The 16,379-nt window shown below is 41.1% G+C and overlaps 1 protein-coding gene across 3 annotated transcripts in view; it reads right to left on the reverse strand.

Moving 5' to 3' along the window:
- LOC140483637 (hyaluronidase-1-like) overlaps positions 1-16,379 on the reverse strand; it is a 60,792-nt gene that overhangs the window by 16,575 nt on the left and 27,838 nt on the right. The window contains exon 1 of one of the 3 annotated variants that reach the window (XM_072581945.1): positions 4,536-4,554. The exons of the other annotated variants lie outside the window; for them this stretch is intronic. The gene's annotated coding sequence lies outside the window, so the exon portion shown is untranslated. Of the gene's footprint in view, positions 1-4,535; positions 4,555-16,379 lie in introns of those variants that run through there. 3 annotated transcript variants of the gene reach the window in all.

A 16,379-nucleotide genomic window follows, 5' to 3' on the forward strand; every position in this document is an offset into this window, starting at 1 on the left:
AAACAAGGGTGTCTTGCTGCAAATATATAGGGCATTAGTGAGGTCACACCTGGAATATTAAGTACACTTTTGGTCTCCTTATCTGAGGATCTTCTTGCTACAGAGGGAATGCAGCAAAGATTTACCAAATTGATTCCTGGGATGGCAAGACAATGTATGAGGAGAGACTGAGTCAATTAGGATTGTATTCACTGGAGTTTAGAAGAATGAGGTGGGATCTCATAGAAACCTGTAAAATTCTAACTGGACTATACAGGTTAGAGGTTCAGATCCAGAGGTTTAAGGATAAGGGTAAACCTTTTATGACTAAAAGGAGGAGAAATTTCTTCACCCAGAAGATGGTGAGCCTGTGGAATTCACAACCACAGAAAATGATTGAGGCCAAAATATTGTGTTTTCAAGAAAGATGTAGATGTAACTCTTGTGGCTAAAGGAATCGAGGGATATGGCAGGAGGTTGGGATTAGGGTATTGAGCTTGATGATCAGCCATGATTGTAGTGAACAGTACACCAGGCTCAAAGGGTCGAATGGCCTATTCCTGCTCCAATTTTCAACTTTCTATGGCTTTTTTTGAGAGTTTCAGATACAAGGGAATTGCTCATTGGAAGTTTCCATTTCCTGGGCAGTTCTCATGGAGTCTGCCGCATTGAGGATTCTGCATGGTCCTTACAGTCTGTACAGCTCCAATGATCCATTGGAATATCTGGCGAATATGTTGAAGGCCTTTTGGGAGATAAATTATGTGTACTACATTACCCTTGCCTACCTGCAGAGTAACAAATAATTTACAAAACACAGATAAATATGTGATAATATATTTTTGTGGGAAGATTAGGGAGGTGGGATTACAAATGCATCAATTGCTACAAGTTGCACAGTGTGTTTGCTAGGCCATTTATAAAAAAAAACTGTGGACGCTGGAAATCCACAACAAAAGCAGATAGTATTGGAGAAATTCAGTAAGTCTGGCAGCATCTGTCAACAGAAAACACAATTAACATTTCAGGTCCAATGCACCTTCTTCAGAACTGAAGGGTCACTTGACAAGATTTTGTAACAAAAGAAGCACATTGTCTATTCTGGAGGAAGAGAATTGAAAACCTAGCAGATCATATTAAACGTGCATTGAATTTTGGTTAGACCACAAATAAGAGAGTTCTGTGCAATTTTTGTCACTAGATTTTCTAAAGGATATCGAGGCACCAGGGAATGTTAACTGAGAATTTTACCAGAAATATGTGGGTGTACAAATCAGGAAAGAATTGACAGGTGTGGTCTCTTTTCTCTTCAAAAAGCCAGAGTGTTAACCTAATGGAAAACTTTATTCAGAGAATTCCCAACACAGTGGCTCAGTGGTTAACACTGCTGCCTCACAGCACCGTGGACCCAGGTTTGATTCCAGCCTTGGGTGACTGTCTGTGGAATTTACACATTTTCTCCGTTTCTGCGTGGGTTTTGTCAGAGTGCTCTGGTTTCCTCCGACCTTCCAAAAATGTGTAGGTCAGGTGAATTGGTCATGTTAAATTGCCCATAGTGTTCAAGGATGTGTAGGTTAGGTGCATTAGTCAGGGGAAATGTCGAGTAGTAGGGTAGGGGAATGGGTCTGGATGGGATACTCTTTGGAGGGTTGGTGTGGATTTGTTGGGCCTATCTGTCTGTTTCCACATGTTAGGGATTCTATGATTCCCTTGTTGGTAAAGCTTTATAATTAGATGATTTTTGATAGAGCAGATCTAGATAGAATATTTTCTCTTTGTGGGAGTATAAGATTAACATAAGATTGATCAATATAAGATTGTCACCAAGAAATCCATTAAGGAATTCAGAAGAAACATTTTTATTTAATTAAACAGCAGTAAGAATGTGAAACTTTGTACAACAGGGGAGTAACTGAAGAGAATTTTAAGAAGTAGACAAGCATTTTAAGGTTAAGGGAATAGATGCTTCCGAAAGTAAATTTAGATGAAGAATCATAGGAGTCTCGTGTTCAGCATGAACACTGAAATAGTCTGGTTTGACCAAGTGGCTTATTTTTGTGTGCATATCCTATGTACTTGCTCATTTATCTCATGAAAGAATTCAACAAGGTTGACAAATTATTCCATTTTTAAGATGCAAACATGACTGAGAATTTTAAATATCTTCAGATTATTTCCTTATTGATTTTCAAAATGTATTTTTCAATGCAAATAATATGCATATGGAAATTGTACAAGGTAATTTTATATAAATATGTTGTTTACTGTTTGTCAATTTAGGTTTTAACCCAAAAATCTTTATCTGAAATGTATTTCTGTCACTTACGCAAGCACCTGGCCCAGCAGGGATATATTTAGAGTCACAGAGTTATAGAGAAGTATATCATGGAACAGACCCTTTCGTCCAACCCATCCATGCCGACCAGACATCCTAAATAAATCTAGTCCCATTTGCCAGCATTTGGCCCATGTCCCTCTAAACCTTCCTATTTATATACCCATCCACATCCCTTTTAAATGTAATTGTACCAGCCTCAACCACTTCCTCTGGCAGCTCATTCCATACACGCACCACCCTCTGCATGAAAAGTTGCCACTCAAATCACCTTCCCCCTCTCACTTAAACTTATGCCCTCTAGTATTGGACTCCCCACCCTGGGAAAAGACCTTGTCTGTTTACCCTATCCATGTCCCTCATGATTTTATAAACCTTTATAAGGTCATCTCTCAGCCTCTGGCAATCCAGGCAAAATAGCCCTAGCCTATTCAGCCTCTCCCTACAGCTCAAATCCTCCAGCTCTGGCAACATTCTTGTAAATCTTTTCTGAACCCTTTCAAGTTTCACAACATCCTTGCCTAGAGCAGGGAGACCAGAACTGCACTCAGTATTCCAAAAGTGGCCTAAACAACGTCCTGTCCAGCTGCAACATAACCTCCCAACTCCTATACTCAATACTCAATGAAGGCAAGCATACCAAATACAGAGGAACTTTGATTATCTGAAGGACACAAGTGGGAAGTATTCCATTCGGTTAATCAAATTCCGGATAATCAAATGCCGGATAACAGTTTAAGCGAGGATTGGGACTTTGCGATCTTGCCATATAATCCAATATTCGGATAATCAAATGCTAGATAATCGAGTTTCCTCTGTATCTTCTTCACTATCCTATTTACCTATGACTCCATTTCAAGGAATTATGAACCTGTCCTCCAAAGTCTCTTTGTTCAGCAACACTACCCAGGACCTTACCATTAAGTGTATAAGTCTTGCCCTGATTTGCCTTTCCACAATTTAAGCACTAAATGCAATCACTGACGGCATAAAATACAATGCAACAAGAAGCATTGCTGCAACAAGAAATCTTCATTGTGCAAAAAAAGGATGAATTTTAGTGTACTGCAATAAGCCTTCCCTGTATAATGAACAGAGGTTTTACAATATTGCAATAAATGCCACCATTCATTCAAGATTTACAGTTTCACTTCCAAAAGGAAATCCATATCAAGAAAACACATGAAGTTATTTACAAGGGACTGATTAAAATGATTTTATATAAATAGCAAAAAATATCTGTAAAGATCTCTGACACTCTTGCTCAACCTTACCGCAATCCTGAAGACTATTAAATGCTCATAGTGAGTAAAACTATGTGCTCCTTCTATTCAGTATATGAACTCTAAGACCTTCCATATTTTCACAAATATGTTATAAATACTGTTCTCCATTTCTTTTGCAGTTCTCATATGCATGATTAGATTCATCTACAGTGTGGAATCAGGCCCTTTGGCCCAACAAGTCCACACTGACCTTCCGAAGAGTCACCCACCCACACCCATTTCCCTCTGAACACTGCACCTAACACTATGGCAATTTAGAAGGCCAATTCACCTGACTTGCACATCTTTGGACTGTGGGAGGAAACCAGAGCATCCCCACGCAGACACGGGGAGAATGTGCAAACTCCACACAGACAGTCACCCGAGGCTGGAATCGAACCTGGTGCTGTGAGGCAGCAGTGCTAACCACTGAGCCACTGTGCCACATGCTACCTCGCTCCATGGTCTCCTGTCAAACAGCATAGACTTCTAGATAATAACTATACTATTTAGTTCAATATCACTCTATACATATAGCCCACACTTTCATGACAACATAACCTTTATTTCCAAGTCAACATTTACAGCAAAAGTACATTATGCAAATTTAATTATCAATGCTTGTTTAATTTTCTGAAGAATTTTTCTTTGTAAGTTTGCTCCAACCTGTTTTTACATTTCATTCATGGTACTCCTGATTCAAAATAGCTGCTAGTTCTTATTGCAGAGAAGTCAAATGACTTTCCTTTGTGTGTTGCAAGCACTCAGTACGTCAAGAACTTAAAAATAAACCTCCCAGAGGTGTTATTCTGAAAAGCATACTTATATTTTTTGATGAGCCAGAAAATGGAGCTCTGAATCTACAAATTGTTATTACATACATTTTGCAAGAGATTTATGTTACGATATATTGTACACATAAATAAGACAGAGTAGAAGACAGTTTGCTTACTCACCACTGCCCAAGCTGGTATTTCTGTGTCTCATGACAGAAAGACTGAAGAAACAAATTAATTTGCATTTATGCATTGCATCATCACATCCTGACGATGTCTCAAGACACTTTTTAACCAAAAGGTTGCTTAATGTTGTAAAATGCTATAGCTCTTGGTCTTCTGTAGAACTGCTGACACTCAAAGTTGTTTTGTTGTTCCACACAACCTAACAGCAACAGAATAGCACTTACATTTTGAAAATTATTTCTTGAGTTGGTGGATCTCTTCCTTCAAGATACTCCTGCTTTGATAGCCTTTTTTGAGAGTTTGACCAAGCTTTTAGTCATCTGTCTTCATATTTCTCTCTTTGATTTGGTTTTGTTTGTCCCATGAAATGAAGTGGTGGAGGCTGGTACAATTGCAACAGTTAAGAGGCATTTGGATGGGTATATGAATAGGAAGGATTGGGAGGGATATGGGCCGGGTGCTGACAGGTGGGACAGGTTGGGATATTGGCATGGACGGGTTGGACTGAAGGGTCTGTTTCCAGACCCTATGACTCTATGACTCTCAGTGCCTTGGGCCAACCTAGACAGATGTTGGAGCAAATTACAGCAGAAGCTGGAATCTGTACTGAAAACAAGAAGTGCTGGAGATCACAGAAGGTCAGGCAGCATCCATGAGGGGGGTGGGGAGAGAGAGAGAGAGACCAGGAGCTCATCACAGCTGATGCGCAGTGTGGAGGGGACAGCATTCATGCAACAGCGGTGGAGAGGGGTGCAGTGGAGTGCTGGGGTAGAAAAGGTGTTGATAGACCACAGAAAGTGATCAGAATAAGAGAATGGCAGAACAATTAAGTCAAAAAGTGTGGTGCTGGAAAAGCAAAGCAGGTCAGGCAGCATCTGAGCAGCAGGAGATCAACGTTTCGGGCATAAGCGCTTCATCAGCAAGGGCCCATTCTTGATGAAGGGCTTATGCCTGAAACGTTGACTCTCCTGCTCCTCAGATGCTGCCTGACCTACCGTGCTTTTCCAGCACCACACTTTTCGACTCTGGTCTCCAGCATCTGCACTCGCCACTTTCTCCCAGAAAGGAATGGGAGTGGGTTCACAATCCGAAGGTGTTGAATTCAATATTAAGTCCAGAAGGTTGTAAAGTGACTACTCTGAAGATGAGATGTTGTCCCTCCACTTTGTACTGTGATTCAACAAATAAGTGTGTATGCGAGCAGGACAAAGAACAAAGAAAATTACAGCGCAGGAACAGCCCTTCGGCCTTCCAAGCCTGTGCTGATCCAGATCTTCTATCTAAACCTGTCACCTATTTTTCTAAGGATCTTTATCCCTCTGCTCCCTGCCCATTCATGTATCTGTCTCAATACATCTTAAATGATGCTTTTATGCCCACCTCAGCTGGCAACATGTTCCAGGCACCCATTATCCTCTGTGTAAAGAAATTTCCACACATATCTCCCTTAAACTTTTCCCCTCTCACTTTGAACTCATGACCCATGGTAATTGAGTCCCCTGCTCTGGGAAATAGCTTCTTGCTATCCACCCTGTCTATACCGCTCATGATTTTGTAAACTTCAATCAGGTTCCCCCCTCAACCTCTGTCTTTCTAATGAAAATAATCTGAATCTATTCAACCTCTCTTCATAGCTAGTGCCCTCCATACCAGGCAACATCCTGGTGAACCTCCTCTGCACTCTCTCCAAAGCATCCAATCCTTCTGGTAATATGGCGACTAGAACTGTACACAGTATTCCAAATGTTGCCAAACCAAAGTCTTGTACAACTGGAACATGACCTGCTAACTCTTGCGCTGAATACCCCATCCGATGAAGGAAGGCATGCCGTATGCCTTCTTGACCACTTTATTGACCTGTGTGAAACCTTCGGGGTACAATGGACCTGAACACCAGATCTCTCTATACATCAATTCTCCCCAGGGCTTTTCCATTTATTGTACGGTTCTATCTTGAATTGGATCTTCTAAAATGCATAATTTTGCATTTGCCCAGATGAACTCCATCTGCCATTTCTCTGCCCAACTCTCCTATCTATCTATAGTCTGCTGCATTTTCTGACAGTCCCTTTCAATATGTGCTACTCCACCAAAATCTTAGTGTCTTCTGCAAACTTGCTAATGAGACCATCTGTGCCTTCCTCCAGATCATTTATGTATATCAAAAACAACAGTGGTCCCAACACGGATCTCTGTGGAACACCACTGATCACAGTTCTCCATTTTGAGAAACTCCCTTGCATGACTGCACTCTGTCTCCTGCTGTCCAACCAGTTCTCTATCCATTTAACTCATACACCCTGGACTCCATGCGATTTCAATTTCTTCATCAGCCTACCATGGGGAACCTTATCAAACACCTTTGACTTCATGTCATATCTGAAGTCCATGTATATGATATCTACAGCCCTTCCCTCATCAATCAACTTTGTCACTTTCTCAAAGAATTCTATAAAGTTGGTAAGACATGGCCTTCCCTATACAAAACCATGTTGCCTACCACTGATAAGCCCATTTTCTTCCAAATGTAAATAGATCCTATCCCTTAGTAGCATCTCCAGCAGCTTCCCTACCACTGACATCAGGCTCACTGACCTATAATTATCTGGATCATCCCTGCCACCCTTCTTTAACAAGGGGACAACATTAGCAATTCTCCAGTCCTCCAGAGCCTCACGTGTTCAAGGATGCTGCTAAGACATCTGTTAAGGCCCCAGCTATTTCCTCTCTTGCTTCCCTCAGTAGCCTGGGGTAGATCCCATTCGGACGTGCGGACTTGTCCACCTTAATACCAACACGTCCTCCCTCCTTATGGCGATTTGACCTAATCAAACTTCTATCCCGAAGTTCGACATTCATTATGCCCCTCTCCTCGGTGAATACCAATGAAAAGTACTCATTAAGGATGCTGTGTTAAAATGACTAGCTACGGGAAGGTCGGAGTCATGCTTGTGCACAGATCGGAGGTGTTCTGCAAAGCAGTCACCCAATCTGCGTTGGTTTCTCCATTGTAGAGTAGGTCACATTGGGTGCAGCAAATACAATACTCAAGATTGGAAGAGGTACAGATGAAATGCTGCTTCACCTGGAAAGTGAGCAGGAAGGTGGTGGTGGGCAGTTTTGCACCTTCTGCTATTATATGGGAAAGTGCCGTGGAGAGGGGGGATGGTGCTTGTGGAATGGACTAGGGTGTTCCGGAGGGAACGATCCCTGAGAAATGCAGGTAGGTAACTAGTTTGCTGAAAACGTATCATGGTGGCAAATGTTGTTGACAAAACAAAAAATGTCACAATCATAATTGGTAACATATTCAGAGACATAAGTACAAAATAATATAAGGATTGCACAGTATGATTTCAGTGCACCAATAATTATGTTACATTGTAAATGCAGGTCTCTGTGGTTTACAGGATAGAGGTAAAGGGCTTCTCCCTGTTTACTTTTTGAATTAAAGCACAAGGTATGTTGTCATACCGTGTTCATTAAATTCTCAATTATTGACATATTATTTGCGTTTCTTAAAGTAGGAGGCTGGACTATCTCATGCTCTACTCATTCCATATCTTACTTGTGGAATAATATTTTTTCTTCTTAATTTCACTGGACTTACTTTCCTGTGGTTGTGACACAAGAAGCTGCAATGGGAAGGTGGGATTCAAGAGTTTTCTAGCAAAGGTCATAAAAATGTCTTTCTGCTTTTTAGCAGAGTGCATTCAGTTGTTTGATTATGCTAGAAATAGCTTTGGTATGTGCTTTCTAAGATCAATTTCAGTGCTAATTTGATGAATGCTTTAGGGTTTGCTCACATGGTCCTTGGTGGGAGTAGTCTGAAGTGCGTTAGGCAACTGGAAGTTCAGAGTAATGTTTGCAGACAGAACACAGGTGGCTGCACTGTTGGTGCTTCATCTCCCCAGTGTAGAGGAGACCTCATTGTGAACAGTGAATACAGAAGACTGTACTGAGTGAAATGCCAGTAAATCATTACTTCATCTGGAAGGTGATCATTTATTTGTCTACCTATCTTTCTCTCTCTCTCTGGGCTCCATTTCCAACTATTGCTTAATCTGTTACCCCCTTCTGCCTGATGTTTTCAGCTTATATACCACCTTTTCCTAGCTCCTCTTAGTTCTGAAGAAAGATCACTAGACCCAAAATATTAGCTCTTGTTTTTCCCCACAGATGCTGTCAGACCTGCAGAGTGCCCCAGAAATTCCTATTTTAGATTTCCCGTATCTGCAGTTCTTTATTTTATTATCGAGAGATAGTACAGGTTAAGTGTGTGGGGAAAATGTTGGCAAATGGAGTAGAATGTGGGAAAATGTGAAAGTGTTCATTTTGGAAGGGAGAACAAAAGAAGAGTACAGGTGTCCCCCCGTATCCACAACCTACCGTGGATGCCCGAAACTGCGGATAATAGCGAACCCTATCATTTAAATGGGAAACTTACCTCCCCGACAGCTGCCTGGAATTATTTCTGGAATGTTCAATGTAATATTTTTGTGCTGCAGTAAACAGCGGATAACTGAAATCATGGAAACTGAATCCGCAGATACGGGCATTTCACTGTATTGTTTTAATGGAGAAAACTATAGGAAGCTTGTGATTGGGGGTACTTATGTACAAAACACAGAAAGCTAGCACACAAGTTCAGCAATTAATGAGGAAGGCTAATGCAGAGTTGGCCATTATTTCAAGGGTGGGAGTATGAGAGGAAAATCTCACTGCAACTATTCAAAGTGCTGGTGAGACCTCTGGAACTATTTTGGTCCCCTTATTTAAGAAAATATATCATTTTATTGGAGCAGTTCAGAGAAGGTGCACCAAAATTATCCCCAGTATGGAGGGATTGTCTTCTGAGCAAAAGGTAAATAGGTTGTGACTCTCCTCATTTAGAACAATAAGTGGTCTAATTGAAACGTGTAGGATACTTAAGGAGCATGAAAGGGTAAATGTTGAGAGGATGCTTTCCCTCATGGGAGAATCTAGGACCAGACAGCATAGTCTCAAAATAAAGTGATGCCAATTTAAGACTGAAATGACAAGAAATTCCTTCTTTCAAAGGGTTGAAAGTCTTTGGAACTCCTTGCCACAGAAAAGCTATGGGGGCACAGTCCTTGTGCATATTTGAGGTTGAAATAGTTATATCAGTGATCAGTAGCAGAATTAAGGGAAATGGGAAAATGCAGGAAAGTGGATGTGAGGAATATTGGATCAGCCAAGAACCTATTGAATGCTGATGCAGGCTCAAGTGTCCAAACTACCTTCCTGTTCCTATAGCTTATCTTAAAAGGGTGTTGGCTTTTCCTGAGTCTAACTGTAAACTAGTTATTGATGAATTTCAAAATTGGTTAAGACTGTACAGAATGACGTCCTCAACGGTCCACTAGTTTTTAGTATACACTTAAACAATTAATTGCAAATGGGGCAGTTACTATCATGGTTCCAGGAATAGTGAGGGTACAAATCTCACACAGCTCGATCTCCTGAATACTATATGAGAAATAAACGATAATATAGAAAGCATGGTTAATAAGTTTGCAGCTGACACCAAGATTGTTCGTATAGTAATGATGTGGAGGTGCCAGTGTTGGACTAGGGTGGACAAAGTTAAAAATACCACAACACCAGATTATAGTTCAACAGATTTATTTGGAAATACTAACTTTTGGAGCGCTGCTCTTTATCAGGTAGCTGTGCAGCAGGATCATAAGACACAGCATTTACAGCAAACGATTACAGTGTCATACAGCTGAAAAAAATCATTTCTAACTAAGATTACAAAGAGATCTTGATCAATGGACAGAGTCATCTACAGGCCCCAAACAGTAGTCTGGATGTTGGAGGTAAGTTGAATCAGGAGCTGAAATTGGCTTGTCGCAAAGATGTTACTACAGTTGTTATGGGGGATTTTAACATGCAGGTAGACTGGGAGAATCAGGATGGTATCGGGCCTCAAGCAAGAGACTTTGTGGAGTGCCTCAGAGATGGATTTTTAGAGCAGCTGGTGCTGGAGTCGACCAGGGATAAGGCGATTCTGGATCTGGTATTGTGTAACGAACCAGAATTGGTCAGTGACCTCGAAGTGAAGGAGCCATTGGGAAGTAGTGACCATAATACAATAAGCTTCAATCTGCAATTTGAGAGGGAGTGGGTACAATCTGAAGTGACAATATTTCAGTTGAATAAAGGGAAATATGGAGCAATGAGGGAGCAACTGGCCAAAGTTCAATGGTTCAATACCTTAACAGGGAAGACCGTGGAGGAACAATGGCGGATATTTCTGTGTATAATGCAGAAGTTGCAGGATCAGTTCATTCCTAAAAGGAAGAAAGATCCCAGGAGGAGACATGGGCGGCCGTGGCTGACGAGGGAAGTAAAGAAACATATAAGGTTAAAAGAGAAAAAGTATAACTTAGCGAAGATAAGTGGGAAAACGGAGGACTGGGAAGCTTTTAAAGAACAACAGAGGATTAGTAAGAAGGAAATACGCAGAGAAAAAATGAGGTACGAAGGTAAACTGGCCAAGAATATAAAGGAGGATAGTAAAAGCTTTTTTAGGTATGTCCAAGGCAAAAAAATGGTTAGGACAAAAATTGGGCCTTTGAAGACAGAAGCAGGGGAATATATTACTGGGAACGAAGAAATGGCAGAGGAATTAAATGGGTACTTCAGATCTGTGTTCACTGGGGAAGACACAAGCAATCTCCCTGAGGTAACAGTGGCTGAAGGACCTGAACTTAAGGGAATTTCTATTTGCCAGGATTTGGTGTTGGAGAGACTGTTAGGTCTGAAGGTTGATAAGTCTCCGGGACCTGATGGCCTGCATCCCAGGGTACTGAAGGAGGTGGCTCGGGAAATCGTGGATGCGCTGGTGATTATTTTCCAGAGTTCAATAGAATCGGGGTCGGTTCCTGAGGATTGGAGGGCGGCTAATGTTGTGCCACTTTTTAAGAAGGGTGGGCGGGAGAAAGCAGGAAATTATAGACCAGTTAGTCTGACCTCAGTGGTGGGAAAGATGCTGGAGTCTATTATAAAGGATGAAATTACAGCACATCTCGATAATAGTAACAGGATAGGACAGAGTCAGCATGGATTTATGAAGGGAAAATCATGCTTGACTAATCTTCTTGAATTTTTTGAGGATGTAACTCGGAAGATGGACGAGGGAGATCCAGTGGATGTAGTGTACCTGGACTTTCAGAAAGCTTTTGATAAAGTCCCACACAAGAGGTTAGTGAGTAAAATTAGGGCGCACGGGATTGGGGGCAAAGTACTAGATTGGATAGAGAATTGGCTGGCTAATAGGAAACAAAGGGTAGTGATTAACGGCTCCATTTCGGAATGGCAGGCAGTGACCAGTGGGGTACCGCAGGGATCCGTGCTGGGACCGCTGCTTTTTACAATATATGTAAATGATATAGAAGATGGTATCAGCAATAACATTAGCAAATTTGCTGATGACACAAAGCTAGGTGGTAGGGTGTAATGTGATGAGGATGTTAGGAGATTACAGGGTGACCTGGACAAGTTAGGTGAGTGGGCAGATGCATGGCAGATGCAGTTTAATGTGGATAAATGTCTGGTTATCCACTTTGGTGGCAAGAACAGGAAGGCAGATTACTACCTCAATGGTATCAAATTAGGTCAAGGGGCTGTTCAGAGAGATCTGGGTGTTCTTGTCCACTAGTCAATGAAGGCAAGCATGCAGGTACAGCAGGTGGTGAAGAAGGCTAATAGCATGCTGGCCTTCATAACAAGAGGGATTGAGTATAGAAGCAAAGAGGTGCTTCTGCAGCTGTACAGGGCCCTGGTGAGACCACACCTGGAGTACTGTGTACAGTTCTGGTCTCCAAATTTGAGGAAAGACATTCTGGCTATTGAGGGAGTGCAGCGTAGGTTCACGAGGTCAATTCCTGGAATGGCAGGATTGCCTTACACGGAAAGACTGAAGCGACTGGGCTTGTATACCCTTGAGTTTAGAAGACTGAGAGGGGATCTGATTGAAACGTATAGGATTATGAAAGGACTGGACACTCTGGCAGGAGGGAACATATTTCCGTTGATGGGGGAGTGCCGAACCAGAGGACACAACTTAAAAATACGGGGTAGACCATTTAGGACAGAGATGAGGAGAAACTACTTCACCCAGAGAGTGGTGGCTGTGTGGAATGCTCTGCCCCAGAGGGCAGTGGAGGCCCAGTCTCTGGATTCATTTAAGAAAGAATTGGATAGAGCTCTTAAAGATAGTGGAGTCAAGGGGTATGGAGATAAGGCTGGAACAGGATACTGATTAGGAATGATCAGCCATGATCATATTGAATGGCGGTGCAGGCTCGAAGGGCAGAATGGCCTACTCCTGCATCCAATGTCTATTGTCTATTGTCTAAGAGTGGCAAATGAAGTTTAATTTGGATAAACATGAAGTGTTGCACTTTGGTAAAACAAACAGACTTATACAATCAAAAGCAGGGCCTTGGGCACGACTGTAGAACAAGAGATATGGGGGTTCAGGTACATAATTCTTTGAAGTTTGCATCACAATTAGATTGGGTAGTTAAGAAGGTACTTAGCATGCTTGCCTTCATTGCTCAGACCTTTGAGTATAGGAATTAGGATGTTATGTTGAAGCTGTACAGGATCTTGGTGAGGCTTCTTCTGGAGTACTGTGTCTAGTTCTAATCTCCCTGTTATTGGAAGTATGCTATTAAACTGGAGAGGATTCAGAAGAAATTTACCAGGATATTGCTGTGAATGGAGGCTTTGCATTATAAGGCGAGGCTGAATAGGCTGGGACTCTTTTTTTTTCACTAGAGGAAGGAGGTTGAAAGGTGACCTTATAGAGGTTCATAAAATCATTAGGGTTATCGATAAGGTGAATAGCAGTTGTCATTTCCCTGGGAGGGTGGGGGATTTGCTCAGACCTTTGAGTATAGGGGTTAGGATGTTATGTTAAGCTGTACAGGATGTCGGGGAGATCTCTTCTGGAGTATTGTGTATTGTGTCCAGTTTTAATTTCCCTGCTATTGGAAGGATATTATTAAACTGGAGAAGGTGTATCTTTAAGGTGAGAGGAAAAAGAATAAATAACAACTAGGGGCAATTCTTTCACACAGAGAGTGGTTTGTATTTGGAATGAACTTCCAGAAGAAATAGTGGATTTGATTAAAGTTACAATGTTTAAAAGACATTTAGCTAAGTACATGAAAAAGAAATGTTTAGAGGGATATGGACTAAGCATAGGTAGATGGGACTACTTTAGTTTGGGATTATGGTTGGCCTGAAAGGTCTGTTTTCATGCTGTATGACTCTATATAGATATCCTTCATGAAACAGTGCTTATGAAGATCTGGTGAAAATATAATTAAAGAGTATGACTTCCTTCCTTAACTGGCTTGGTATTACTCAGTGCAATATCTACTTGAGTGAGCCCTCTGATGTGGTATCATAGCAATCCGAGGGAACCATGTTGCAGCAAGGTTAAGTACTTCTGGGAATAAAGTGGAGAACCTGGGCTAAAATACTAAATAAAAGGGACAAATGATCTTTCTATATGACTTGCTTCCCTTGGGGAACATACTGAACACCAGCTATGAAATGAAAATTGTTTTTTGAGAAACAGAACACCACACACTTTTGTTCTTTGCAAAATCCTATTTCCTCCCTGACCCATATCTGAGCTTTAACTTATTTATGGTTGTTTTCTTAGTGTACTTTGCCAAATGTTGGTGCACCTGGCCCAAAAATCCACAGAATTGTTAGAACAAATTTTATTCAGTGCATTTCCAGTTTTTATGATCTTTTGTGTGAGAAGCAAGCCCCATTCAAAAACCGGCAATGCACCTATGGTGAATAAATCACCACTGGCAGTTTCCACTTGTTGCAGGCCTTTAAGGAGGTCCCAGAGTAAAAGCCATTTGACAAGGTTCCTCACTGTAGACTGGTTAGCAAGGTTAGATCACATAGAATCCATCTGGATACAAACATTGGCTAGAATGTACGAGGCAGAGGGTGGTGATGGAGGGTTGTCTTTTTTGATTGGAGGTCTGTGACTAATGGTGTGCTGCAAGGATTGGTATTGGGTCCAATGATTTAGGATGACTATAGAAAATTTGCAGATGACACCAAAATTGATGAATTAGGGGACAGTGAAGGTTACCTCACAGTACAATTGAACCTTGCTCAGATGGGCCGAAGAGTGACAGATTGAATTTAATTTAGATGAATGTGAGCTATTGGATCTTGGAAAGGGCAGGAATTATATACTTAATGGCAGGGTCCTGGGGAGTGTTGCCAAACAAAGACACCTTGGGGGGTGGGGGTGCAGGTTCATTGTTCCTTGAAGGTGGAGTCACAGGTAGTGAAGAAGCCATTTTGTACACTCGCCTTGATTGGTCAGCGCGCTGTACATAGGAGTTGGGTGATCATGTTACTGAGTAAATTCTGGTCCCCCTGCTATTTGTTAAACACGAAAGGGTGCAGAAAAACAATTACAAGGATGTTGCCAGAATTGGAGAGTTTGAGTTGTAGGGAGCGGCCGAACAGGCTAGGGCTATTTTCCCTGGAGTGTCGGAAGCTGAGAGGTGACCTTATAAAGGTTTATATAATCATGAAGGGCATGGATAGGGTGAATAGCCAAGGTCCTTTTTTTCAGGGTAGGAGAATCCAAAACTAAAGGGCAAAGGTTAAGGTGAGAGGGGAAACATATATAAAGGGACCTTACAGGCAATTTTTTCACACAGAAGGTGGTAGGTGTATGGAATGAGCTGCCAGAGGAAGTGATGGAGGCTGGTATAATTACAACACTTTAAAGGCATCTGGATATGTACATGATAAGGAAGGGTTCAGAAGGAACATGGCCAAATGCTGGCAAATAGACTAGATAAATCTAGGATGCACTACATCTCTATGACTTGTGGTCAATGGCAGCCATAAATAGGAGAAAGTAGATTGATTGTGCTGAAAACAGCCCATGTAATGACAGGGCTTGGGATGTTGGGGTGGGTAAAATACACGATCAGCTTGGATGATTTGAGTGAAGGATCTGTTTCTGTGCTGTACAACTCTATGAATTATAGCACAAGGAAAGTAATATATTTTGGACATGTTCAGAAACATTCAGCTCACATTGTGACTAAAAACATGTTTTGTGATAAATCCCTTTTCAGTTGTGTTACTACTCTTAATTATGAAGATCTAAATTTTAAAGCAAAAAAGTATTTTTAAACAAGTAATATAAAACACTGTCCACTTATGCTGACTCCTGGCAGAATCTGTATTTAGAAAATATGCAAATGAGTTTCTGCAAAAAAGACTAAGAGGAAAAGAAAAACTTGCAATATTATTGTAGTTTTTGGTGTCATTTTCCCAGAATTACTGGTTATTTCCAAAAAATAAATAAGTATATGATTAGTGATATAAAGTGACACTTTGTGGCTCAAGTGCTGTGGCTAGTGAGACACCTGTGGGAACATTTTATCAATTAAAATAATTCATTTTATTGTTGTCTGAACAACAAATAGCAACATACTCAAAAGGGTATCCAAACAAAATTGAATATTTGAGTTTCTTTTTGAAGTTGTTAAAAAAATTAAATGGTATTTGTTGAACAAACATTTGAAGCAACAAAAGCATCATTAGTCTGAAAAGTATGTTGTTGGTACTGCAGCATCACCATTAGTAACCCCAATACAATATCTACATGGAACTTCTGAGGTGTATATCTGTCACACCATTTTGAAGTCCTCACTTGGATTACGCATTTCAATTCAACAAAGGTAAAATGTTAAAGAACATGTTTCCCCAGCTATACAACAGAAATATGTTCTTTTGATAAAAATG

Source organism: Chiloscyllium punctatum, chromosome 12, assembly GCF_047496795.1.
Source record: "Chiloscyllium punctatum isolate Juve2018m chromosome 12, sChiPun1.3, whole genome shotgun sequence".
NCBI lineage: Eukaryota > Metazoa > Chordata > Chondrichthyes > Orectolobiformes > Hemiscylliidae > Chiloscyllium > Chiloscyllium punctatum.